The sequence below is a fragment of the Aquarana catesbeiana genome, linkage group LG09, assembly GCF_042186555.1.
Source record: "Aquarana catesbeiana isolate 2022-GZ linkage group LG09, ASM4218655v1, whole genome shotgun sequence".
Classification (NCBI taxonomy): Eukaryota; Metazoa; Chordata; class Amphibia; order Anura; family Ranidae; genus Aquarana; species Aquarana catesbeiana.
This window is the reverse complement of record NC_133332.1, coordinates 133,681,594-133,691,894: the sequence shown is the minus strand read 5'-3', so window position 1 is coordinate 133,691,894 and position 10,301 is coordinate 133,681,594.

Below are 10,301 nucleotides of genomic sequence, written 5' to 3'. Positions count from 1 at the left end.
TACTCACAGCGAATTATATATCCCCTCTTTGTCACCTCTCATGTATGACTCTGTAAGTTATCTATCATGCAATTTGTATAACTCTGCAAGTTATTCATTATGCAATTTGTATATTTTTGTATATTTTTATATATTGTCCAATGTGACCATGAGATATGCTACCTGTTCTCCTTTTTTCTTTTTTCCTGTTCGATTTCATTAAACTTGTTTTTATTTGTGTACAACAGGTTGGCTGTAACACCTTTATCCACTAGATGGTGCAGTTCATGTTATGCAGGCCGCCTGCCTGCTCACAGACACCCGGTGGCTAAGCTCCACTCGCTCTTGGCTGGGAGGCGGAGATAGTGCAGGGCCTCCTGTGCCTTTTGAGCGTGGAGGAGCTGTCTTTGTGTCCCTGCGTCCGGTCCGCCGTCCATGTGGGAATATCATATCCACCAGTGATGCCCCTCGGGGCGTGGCCACGCCGCGCGCCTCGGCATCAGGGAGACGCTCCGAGCTTCACTCTCAGCTGCTATTCACGCAGCTGAGTAATTGGGGCAGGCTCTGATTGGCTGCAGCCGGATCAGATGCACTATTTGAGATGCAGATACTCACTGGAAACTTGTCAGTTGTGGAACTGCTGCCCAGAGGTCTGCATCTCATGTGAATATGTGAAGCTAAAAGGTAATTAAATTACTATAAGTTACTGATTCAATGGGTTTTAACATCCCTATGTCCCTATACTTCAGTCTGGCAATTTTTCCCAGCTGCATCCAGGACTAATTTATATATTCCTTCTTCTTTTCTACTATTTGATTGTGTAGACTTTAATCAGGTGCCTCTTGTGAATGTGTTGCGACATCCGGTCCTGTACCCAGAATTGCCCATCTCATATCTTTGTGGACTTCTCAGCCAGCCTGTTCCAATTTCTGCTTCCTGCTCTGTTTTGTTTTGTTTTTCTATGAACCTTTTATGTAAGTACAACTAGTCTAAATACTTTAGAAAATTTGGTATGATCAATACTTCACAGTAGCTCCAGATATTATGCTGCTATTTTACTATGTTGAAATTTACATTACAGATAAAGATCTGATCACCCAACTGTAAATCCCTTGATGAAGAAATAATACATACCAATTTCCGAAACATGTCGGGATATGTGCTGTAAATCCATCTGTTTGGCCTCTAATGATATAGGCTGCGGGTTGTAAGCACTGGGTTGATATATCTATCTTGTATAACTCGATGTGTGTATTTTAAACGGTTCAATACCGGGCATTTTCACACCCCCTTCCTTCCCAGACCAATTTTTAGTTTTCAGCGCTGTCGCACTTTAAAGGACAATTGCGCGGTCGTGCGACGTTGTACCTAAACAAAATTGACGTCATTTTTTCCCCCACAAATAGAGCTTTCTTTTGGTGGTATTTGATCACCTCTGCGGTTTTTATTTTTTGCGCTATAAACAAAATAAGAGCGACAATTTTGAAAAAAACACAATATTTTTTACTTTTTGCTATAATAAATATCCCAATTTAAAAAAAAAAAAAAATGTTTTCCTCAGTTTCGGCCGATACGTATTCTTCTACATATTTTTGGTAAAAAAATCGCAATAAGCATATATTGATTGGTTTGCGCAAAAGTTATAGCGTCTATAAAATACGGGATAGATTTATGGCATTTTTAAAAAAAAAATATTTATTTATTTTTTTACTAGTAATAGCGGCGATCGCAATTTTTTTCATGACTGCGACATTATGGCAGACACATCGGACACTTTTGACACATTTTTGGGACCATTCACATTTATACAGCGATCAATGTTATAAAATTGCATTGATTACTGTGCAAATGTGACAGGCAGTGAAGGGGTTAACCACTAGGGGGCGGGGAGGGGTTAAATGTGTTTCCTAGGGAATGCTTCTAACTGTAGGGGGAGGGGACGTACAAAGGGAGGAGACCGATCAGTGTTCCTCCCTTCTGGGAACACAGATCGCTCTCCTCTGAGCTGACAGGACGTGGATCTCTGTGTTTACACACAGAGATCCACGGTCCGACCCGGTTAACGGGCAATCGCGGGTGCCCGGCGGCATCGCAGCCGCCGGGCACACGCTCCGGGTCCCGAGCAATGCGGCAGGCGTGCATGCGGGCCCCCTAGGCAGCCGGGAACCCGAGGCCGTCATATGACGTCCACCCAGGATGGGAGATCCCATCTGTGGATGTCATTTGTCTATGGCCGGGTAGGGAAGCGGTTAATGATTACGTATATTGTAATATTGTATCCGTATTTGTATCTTTCTATTTTTTCTATAACCTAATAAAATTGGCACTTTTGTGCATTTTACATAATCTATTTTTTACACTTTAATATACTACTTGCCATTAAAGTCCTAAGGGGCGACCCCCGTGTGCATCCTATGCACAGTTCTTCTGTTCTAAATTTAATTAAGGATGTTGGCAGTATCTTACACATATTCATTTCTCACTGTACTTCTTATCGATCCATTCCATGATAGGGAATTTATACCAATATTCACTGACATGTTCAGGGAGCTGCCCTGCCTATGGCAGGTGAACCACCCATTTTTTAATAAACTGTCAGAAACCATGAACCAGACCGAGATAGAAGTACAGTAAAATCACACTTGTTTATTAATAAAAATAAAAAGGTAAATAGAGTAAGCGTAGTCAAAGCATAGCCAGAGTCCAGTAACCGGATTGGGTAGTCAGAGTGGTAGAGAAGGAAGCGCCACCTGAGTGTAGCATTAACAAATGATGTTTAATGACACCAGGTAAAAACACACTTACAGGATAAAAACATATAAAAGGCTCATCTGTATAGGTATGTGGTCCTCGGTGTTCCCTCTGATCCCGTGGTGGTGACGCTGCAGGGATGCTGGGCTGCAGAAGGTGGATTACCAGCCGGGAGCTCCTTCTGTGGCCATCAGGAAGAGACTAGGGGCCGACGTGGAGTGCACGTGGAGCATGCATGATGTCACAGGTCGTCCGTCTGCTTCCAGGTTCGGTATCCAGGGGAGGGATCATCCAGGGAGGAGGGCTTGCAGGGAGGTTGAGAGAAGGCTACGCGCTCGGAGCCACTGCTCCTTCAATAGGCCTAATAGGGAGGTGTCTGCAATGTGCTTTTATATGGCAGTGCTGTGGGACAACTGGTCCCAGCATCTGTCAAAAGAAAGCACAGCGCCAACTGTGGGTGGGAGGGGAACTACAAGGTAACATAATATACACAGAGAAAAAAAGGAGGTTATATAATAGTGAGTGGCATGGAAACATATATATGAATGGGGAAAAGTGTATGGTAGTAAACATGGAGACAATAATATTAACAATGGAAAAATGGAGGTAAGTATAAAAAATACATCATTTGTTAATACTACACTCAGGTGGCGCTTCCTTCTCTACCCCTCTCTCATCCATCACAGAGCCAGCTCTCTGAGGACAGCAGCCGCCTAGCCTACCAGCCTACTTTAACCATTACATTACCGGTTACCACTTAACCCTTGAACTTCCAGCCTGCCCCCTATGGACTAAGTTGCTCAGCCCTTTATATCTCCTCTTATATATGGACTTGTGTGTTTGCGCTTACAGTTACCAATACTCTGTTTGTCTGTTACCCTGCTTTAACTGAGCTACGTTACCAAGTGCCATTCATTATTTTACTAATCATATTTTATTTCATATTGTTATTTTTATTGTTTTATATGTCCATTGGTAATTTATGTACCACGATCTGTTCCTATGGATCTCCTAGCTGCCATTGAGGAACACAAACATGTCATCTTGGAAGAATTTTATGCCCTATTCCCCGCCCATTTTTTCAAAAAGGACTGCCATATCACGGGCTCCAAGATCCCCATGCCCAAACTATGCACCCATTTTAGAAAACCAGAGGACCTGATCTCCACTGCCAATCAGCAGTGGTGGGACAAGTTCTTCTTACAGTCATACATACAACATAAAATCTCCCCCAGAGGACTTAGAGTCCTGAAACAATGGGCCTTCCTTGACCCAGAGCTCCACACCGAATGGGCTCACGTATCCAAATTTTGTACAGCAAAATGGATGGGCATCATCATCCAACTGAGAGACAGGAAATATTTGATTCTCAAAGATAAAATCATCACACTTTGTAAAACCATTTATGATACCATTCCCCATTTACCATTTACATGGTTCAGCATGCTTAAGAGAAACACAATTACAAATGAAGATAACACCATTGCCAGCCAACTTGGCAAATTTAGAAGGGACCTGTTTGATTACAACACTAATCAAATATTCAGCTGGAAACACACAAAAAACCCCAATCAGGGCATACCTCCTGGGCCCCGCCCACTCATGTCCTTCCGGCTACATGAGAACACCCCTGGACTTAGTTTGAAACCCCAACCCAAGCCCCCACTCCACAACATACCCAGACCCTGGTCAATGTAATGGCACACTCCCCAGCCTCCTACCATCCCCAAATTCCTTTCCCCCAAGCCAAAACGGTCCAGGAACAGAACAAAAAAAGCCCCCATCACTCAGACAACAGCATCTTGCCCCAATGACAGTTCTATATCACTATCCTATCCCGCCCAAGGATTAGTTCCCACGGATGTTCCCGTGTCCACCCAGTTGCCCAATCCAGAACAGGACTCCGATCATGATTCACTTAGCAATCACCCTAACCACATCCAAGAGCAGCAACCCCCAGCATGGTTGGATAACCTACCCCTTACCCAGTTGTACAAGCCCAAATCCCCTAAGACTGCAACCACTAGTAATACATTAGCCTCCACCTTGGATAATGATTTTTTAATATGTACCCCCCTCCGTTCCTCACCAAAAGAAAACACGAAAGAGAGGACAGAGGGGGGGCGAGGAAGGAAGGTCAGGAAAAATGCGGAAACTGTAAAAATCTACAACCTGTCATGCACTGTACTCACCTCATATGACATATCCCTCCTTGGTAAGGGGCTCACCTTTGCCCCCACCATGCAACCCAATACCTTTACGCTATTCAAGGATCTCAACAAATTTATCAGAGACCTGACTGTTCAGAGATATTTCAGCATCCAATCCTCCAAACAGGTGTCTGACAATACTTACCAGACACCTCACCCAACGGACCATGACATACTTGATGAGACTGATCAACCTGCACTTTCTCAACTCGAGGAACTATATGCTGAAAACTTTAACATTGTCCTGGAATGGCTCACCCAACACTGCCCCACCTCTCCTCCAGTCAGGCATACCACACTACGCCCCAAATCCATTTTTAACCCCACCAACAACAAAGGTCCTTACCTACAAACAAAATGTGTAACACCAACCGTGAACACATCTACATCAAATCCAATCTCTCTCCTTTAGAACGCCAGGCTCTAGAACAGCTCACTCTCAACCAGTCCATTGTCATCAAACCCGCGGACAAAGGGGGTAGTATAGTGATCCAAGTAAAGGATGATTATGTCCGTGAATCAGGTAGACTGCTCTCCGACACCAATACTTACTCCATTCTCTTCAGTGACCCCACATCCCAGTTCGCCCTTGAAGTTGCAACACTGGTCAACCGAGCCCTGACAGAAAAAATCATTTCCAAATCCGAAGCCTCTTTTATTACAAAAAATTTCTATAAAGTCCCCTACTTCTACCATCTACCCAAGATCCATAAAGATCTAACCAATCCCCCTGGCCGTCCAATAGTAGCCGCTATGGACAGCGTCACCAGAGGTTTCTCCATCTACATTGACCAATTCCTTCAACCTCTGGCACAGAACCTCCCCTCCTACATACGTGATGGACCCCACCTACTTGATATGCTGAAGCCTTACACTTGGGAACAGAACTACTGGTGGCTCTCTCTTGATGTCTCATCATTATACACCTCCATCCCCCACGATGTGGGAGTCCGTGCTGTTGAACACTTCCTGGCCAATGATCCCCTCACCAACCCCCGGCAAGCCAATTTCATTCTTAAGGCCTTAACCTTTTGCCTCAAACACAACTACTTCGAATCAGAAGGCACACACTACCTCCAGATCAATAGAACAGCCATGGGGGCTAACTTTGTCCCCAGCTATGCCAATCTCACCAAGGGTTATTGGGAACATATGTACCTTGCAGTTGACCATCCCCACGCTGCCCACGTGATATATTATGGTCGATACATAGACGATATAGTGATCATCTGGGATGGCACGTTTGATGACATCATGACCTTTGTGCAACCATAACAGCTTGGGCCTATCCTTCACTCACGTTGCTGACCCTGACACTTTGGCCTTTCTAGACCTCGAGCTTTGCCATGACAACAAAACTATATATGCAAGAAACTTTACCAAAGCTACTGCTAGTAATTCATTTATACACTATGATAGCTGCCACCATCCAAGATGGGTCAACAACATCCCCCGCAGCCAATTCTGCCACCTTCTAAGGAATTGTACCAGAGACTCAGACTATGACACCCATGGACAACTTCTGTCAAAAAAAATCCTAGACAAAGGATACCCCACCGCACTTATAGATGCGGCCTTCCATCATTACCATAGACTATCCCCAGGCCCCAACCGTCCTCCTACCACTGGTAAACAACCTACCCGCTTCATCACGCATTTTCATGACAAATACAAGAAAATGGAGAAGATCCTGGCTTCACACTGGCCTATTCTGTTGGAAGACCCTCATCTCAGAACCACAGTCGATACCAAATCTAAAGTGGCATATAGAAAATCCAGAAACATTAAGAGTAAAATTGCACACAGTAGAATTAAGCCTACCCAACCCACCTCATCACCACTCACCCTGATACCCCTCAGAGGGATGTATCAATGCAAAAAAAACCCTCTGCTTAACCTGCCAGTTCATACAACACGGTCAGAAAACCTTCACTGTCAAAGGAAAAAACTATACCCTAAAAGAATTCTACAACTGTTCAACTGACTTTGTTATATACTGCCTCACCTGCCCCTGTGGCCCACTATATGTCGGCAGAACCATCAGAGCCCTAAGGGCACATTTTGGGGAGCGCCGGCACTTTATCAAAAAAGGTCGTGACCACCACATCTTCCCTAAACACTTCCTTACTCACCACGGCCGATCTACAGATGGCCTCAGTGTGTGGGTCATTGAAGCAATCCCGGCCACATACCCTGACGCTGAGCGGTATAAATGTCTTTGCCAGCAAGAAACTTACTGGATCTACCCTTCGGGCACTTTAGCACCTGGGGGGTTGAACGAGGATATTGAGGTGCACACACTACTTTAAGCCACCCCGTTTCCTCATGAGACCACCCCTACAGATGTAGCCTTGCTACAATATATATATATATCTTTAAGAACCCTGTACAGATACGTGCTTCCCTGTTCCTTGTGTTTACCCAATACACATGCTTTATCCATGTCCACTTCTTATACCATAATTTTTTCACCATTTTTTTTGCCTTTCTCTACCTATTTATTTATTTATTTATTTATTTATTTATTTATTTTTATTCCTATATCTATTAGTATTCTTATTTTTATTCTTAATTCTATTTTTTTATTTCTTTTTTTTTATTATTATTAATATTAATAATTTTATTATAATATTTGTATTCTCACTTTCAAATGTATTTTTATTTTTATTATTTATTTTATATATATATATATATATATATATATATATATATATATATATATATATATATATATATATATATATATATATATATATATATATATATATATATATATATATTTATACTTACCTCCATTTTTTGCCCCCATTGTTACTCCCATTTTTACTATTTACTATTACTATTAATATTATTGTCTCCATGTTTACTACCATGCACTTTTCCCCATTCATATATATGTTTCCATGCCACTCACTATTATATAACCTCCTTTTTTCTCTGTGTATATTATGTTACCTTGTATTTCCCCTCCCACCCACAGTTGGCGCTGTACTTTCTTTTGACAGACGCTGGGACCTGTTGTCCCACAGCACTGCCATATAAAAGCACATTGCAGACACCTCCCTATTAGGCCTATTGAAGGAGCAGTGGCTCCGAGCGCGTAGCCTTCTCTCAACCTCCCTGCAAGCCCTCCTCCCTGGACAATCCCTCCCCTGGATACCGAACCCGGAAGCAAACGAACAACCTGTGACGTCATGCACGTTCCACGTGCGCTCCACGCCGGCCCCTAGTCTCTTCCTGATGGCCACAGAAGGAGCTCCCGGCTGGTAATCCACCTTCTGCAACCCAACATCCCTGCAGCGTCACCACCACAGGATCAGAGGGAACACCGAGGACCACATACCTATACAGATGAGCCTTTTATATGTTTTTATCGTGTAAGTGTGTTTTTACCTGGTGTCATTAAACATCATTTGTTAATACTACACTCAGGTGGTGCTTCCTTCTCTACCCCTCTCTCATCCATCACAGAGCCAGCTCTCTGAGGACAGCAGCTGCCTAGCCTACCAGCCTACTTTAACCATTACATTACCGGTTACCACTTAACCCTTGAACTTCCAGCCTGTCCCCTATAGACTAAGTTGCTCAGCCCTTTATATCTCCTGTTATATATGGACTTGTGTGTTTGCACTTACAGTTACCAATACGCGGATCGGGTAGTCAGCCAAGCCAGAGTTCAGTAACCAGATTGGGTAATCAGCCAAGCTAGAGTTCAGTAACCAGATCAGGTAATCAGCCACGCCAGAAGTCAGGGATCCAAGTAGAGGAACAGCAAGCAGGATAAGGAACCCGAAGGGATGTCAGCAAAGCCAGTCTTTAAACAGGAACGCAGGAGATGGTTTCTTGTGATGTGTCCAAGGCGAAGGCAGGAATGAAGTGAGCTGGAGATCTTTAAGTAGGCAGGACTGACGAGCAGATCCACAACAGCTGGTTAACTGTGAAGAGAGATGAGAGCTGGCAATTAGCTGACAGCTGAGCGGCCAGCTCAGAGAAGGAAGGGCTGAGCCAGCCCTGACAGTACCCCCCTCCTCAATGACCCCTCCGCCTCAGAGGACCACCAGGCTTGAGGGGAAAATGTCTATGGAAATCACAGAGGAGGGCAGGAGCATGTATGTCTGAGGATGAGACTCAGGAGCGTTCCTTCGGACAGTACCCCTTCCAATGCACCAGGTACTGTATGCGCCCACGGAACCTACGGGAGTCAACAATGGATTGTACGTCATACTCCTCATGTATAGGGTGAAGACGTGGCACTGAGGTGGCGAGGCGGTTGCAGACCAAAAGGTTTTAATAAGGAGACATGAAACAAATTTGAGATGTGCATACTGGGAGGAAGGTCCAACGCGTAAGCCACTGGGTTAATCCTGCAAAGGATACAGAAAGGCCCAATAAACCGAGGTGCGAACTTTAGTGAGGGAACACGAAGTCGGAGGTTGCTAGATGACAGCCAGAACCTGTCCCCAATCTGGTAGGAAGGTGCAGGCAGGTGTCTGCGGTCAGCATGGAGTCTGTACCTATCATTAGCATGACGCAAAGCCTCCTGGACTTGTGCCCAAGTGGAACGAAGACCATGGAGATGCTCCTCTAGCGCAGGAATACTCTGCGGAACAAATGAGTCAGGCAACATGAAAGGTTGGAAACCATAATTCGCCATAAACTGAGACAATCGGGAAGCAGAATTCAAGGCACTGTTGTGGGCAAACTCTGCCCATGGTAATAGGTCTGACCAGTTGTTGTTATGGTCAGACATATAGTAACGTAGGAATTGCTCCAAGGACTGCTTGGCTCGGTCTGCGGCCCAATTAGACTGCGAGTGATACACAGAAGAGAAAGCAAGCTGAATTCTCAGCTGTGCACAAAAGGCTCGGCAGAACCGGGACACAAACTGACTACCCCTTTCCGAGACAATCACCTTGAGTAGCCCATGTAAGCGAAAGATCTCCCGAACAAAAATGGATGCCAGTTCCTTAGAAGTGGGCAACTTCTTAAGTGGAATACAATGACACATCTTTGAGAACCGGTCAACCACCATAAGGATAACTATGTTGCCTTGGGAGTTGGGCAACTCCACAATGAAATTCATAGACAGGTGGGTCCAGGGCCTCTCTCCATTGGGTGTGGGTTGTAGGAGGTCCACTGGAAGGTGTCGTGGAGTATTACTCTGAGCACACACAGAACAGGCAGATACGAAGGCAGTTACATCAGCACATAGACTAGGCCAGCAGAATTGTTGGGAAATGACCCAAACGAGTTGATTCTCACCAGGGTGGCCAGCTGCCTTGGGAGAATGGTAAGTCTGGAGCAGGGCAGTAGGGAGACACTCTGGGACAAAGAAGCAGTCACAAAGTTTCTCAGGAGGAG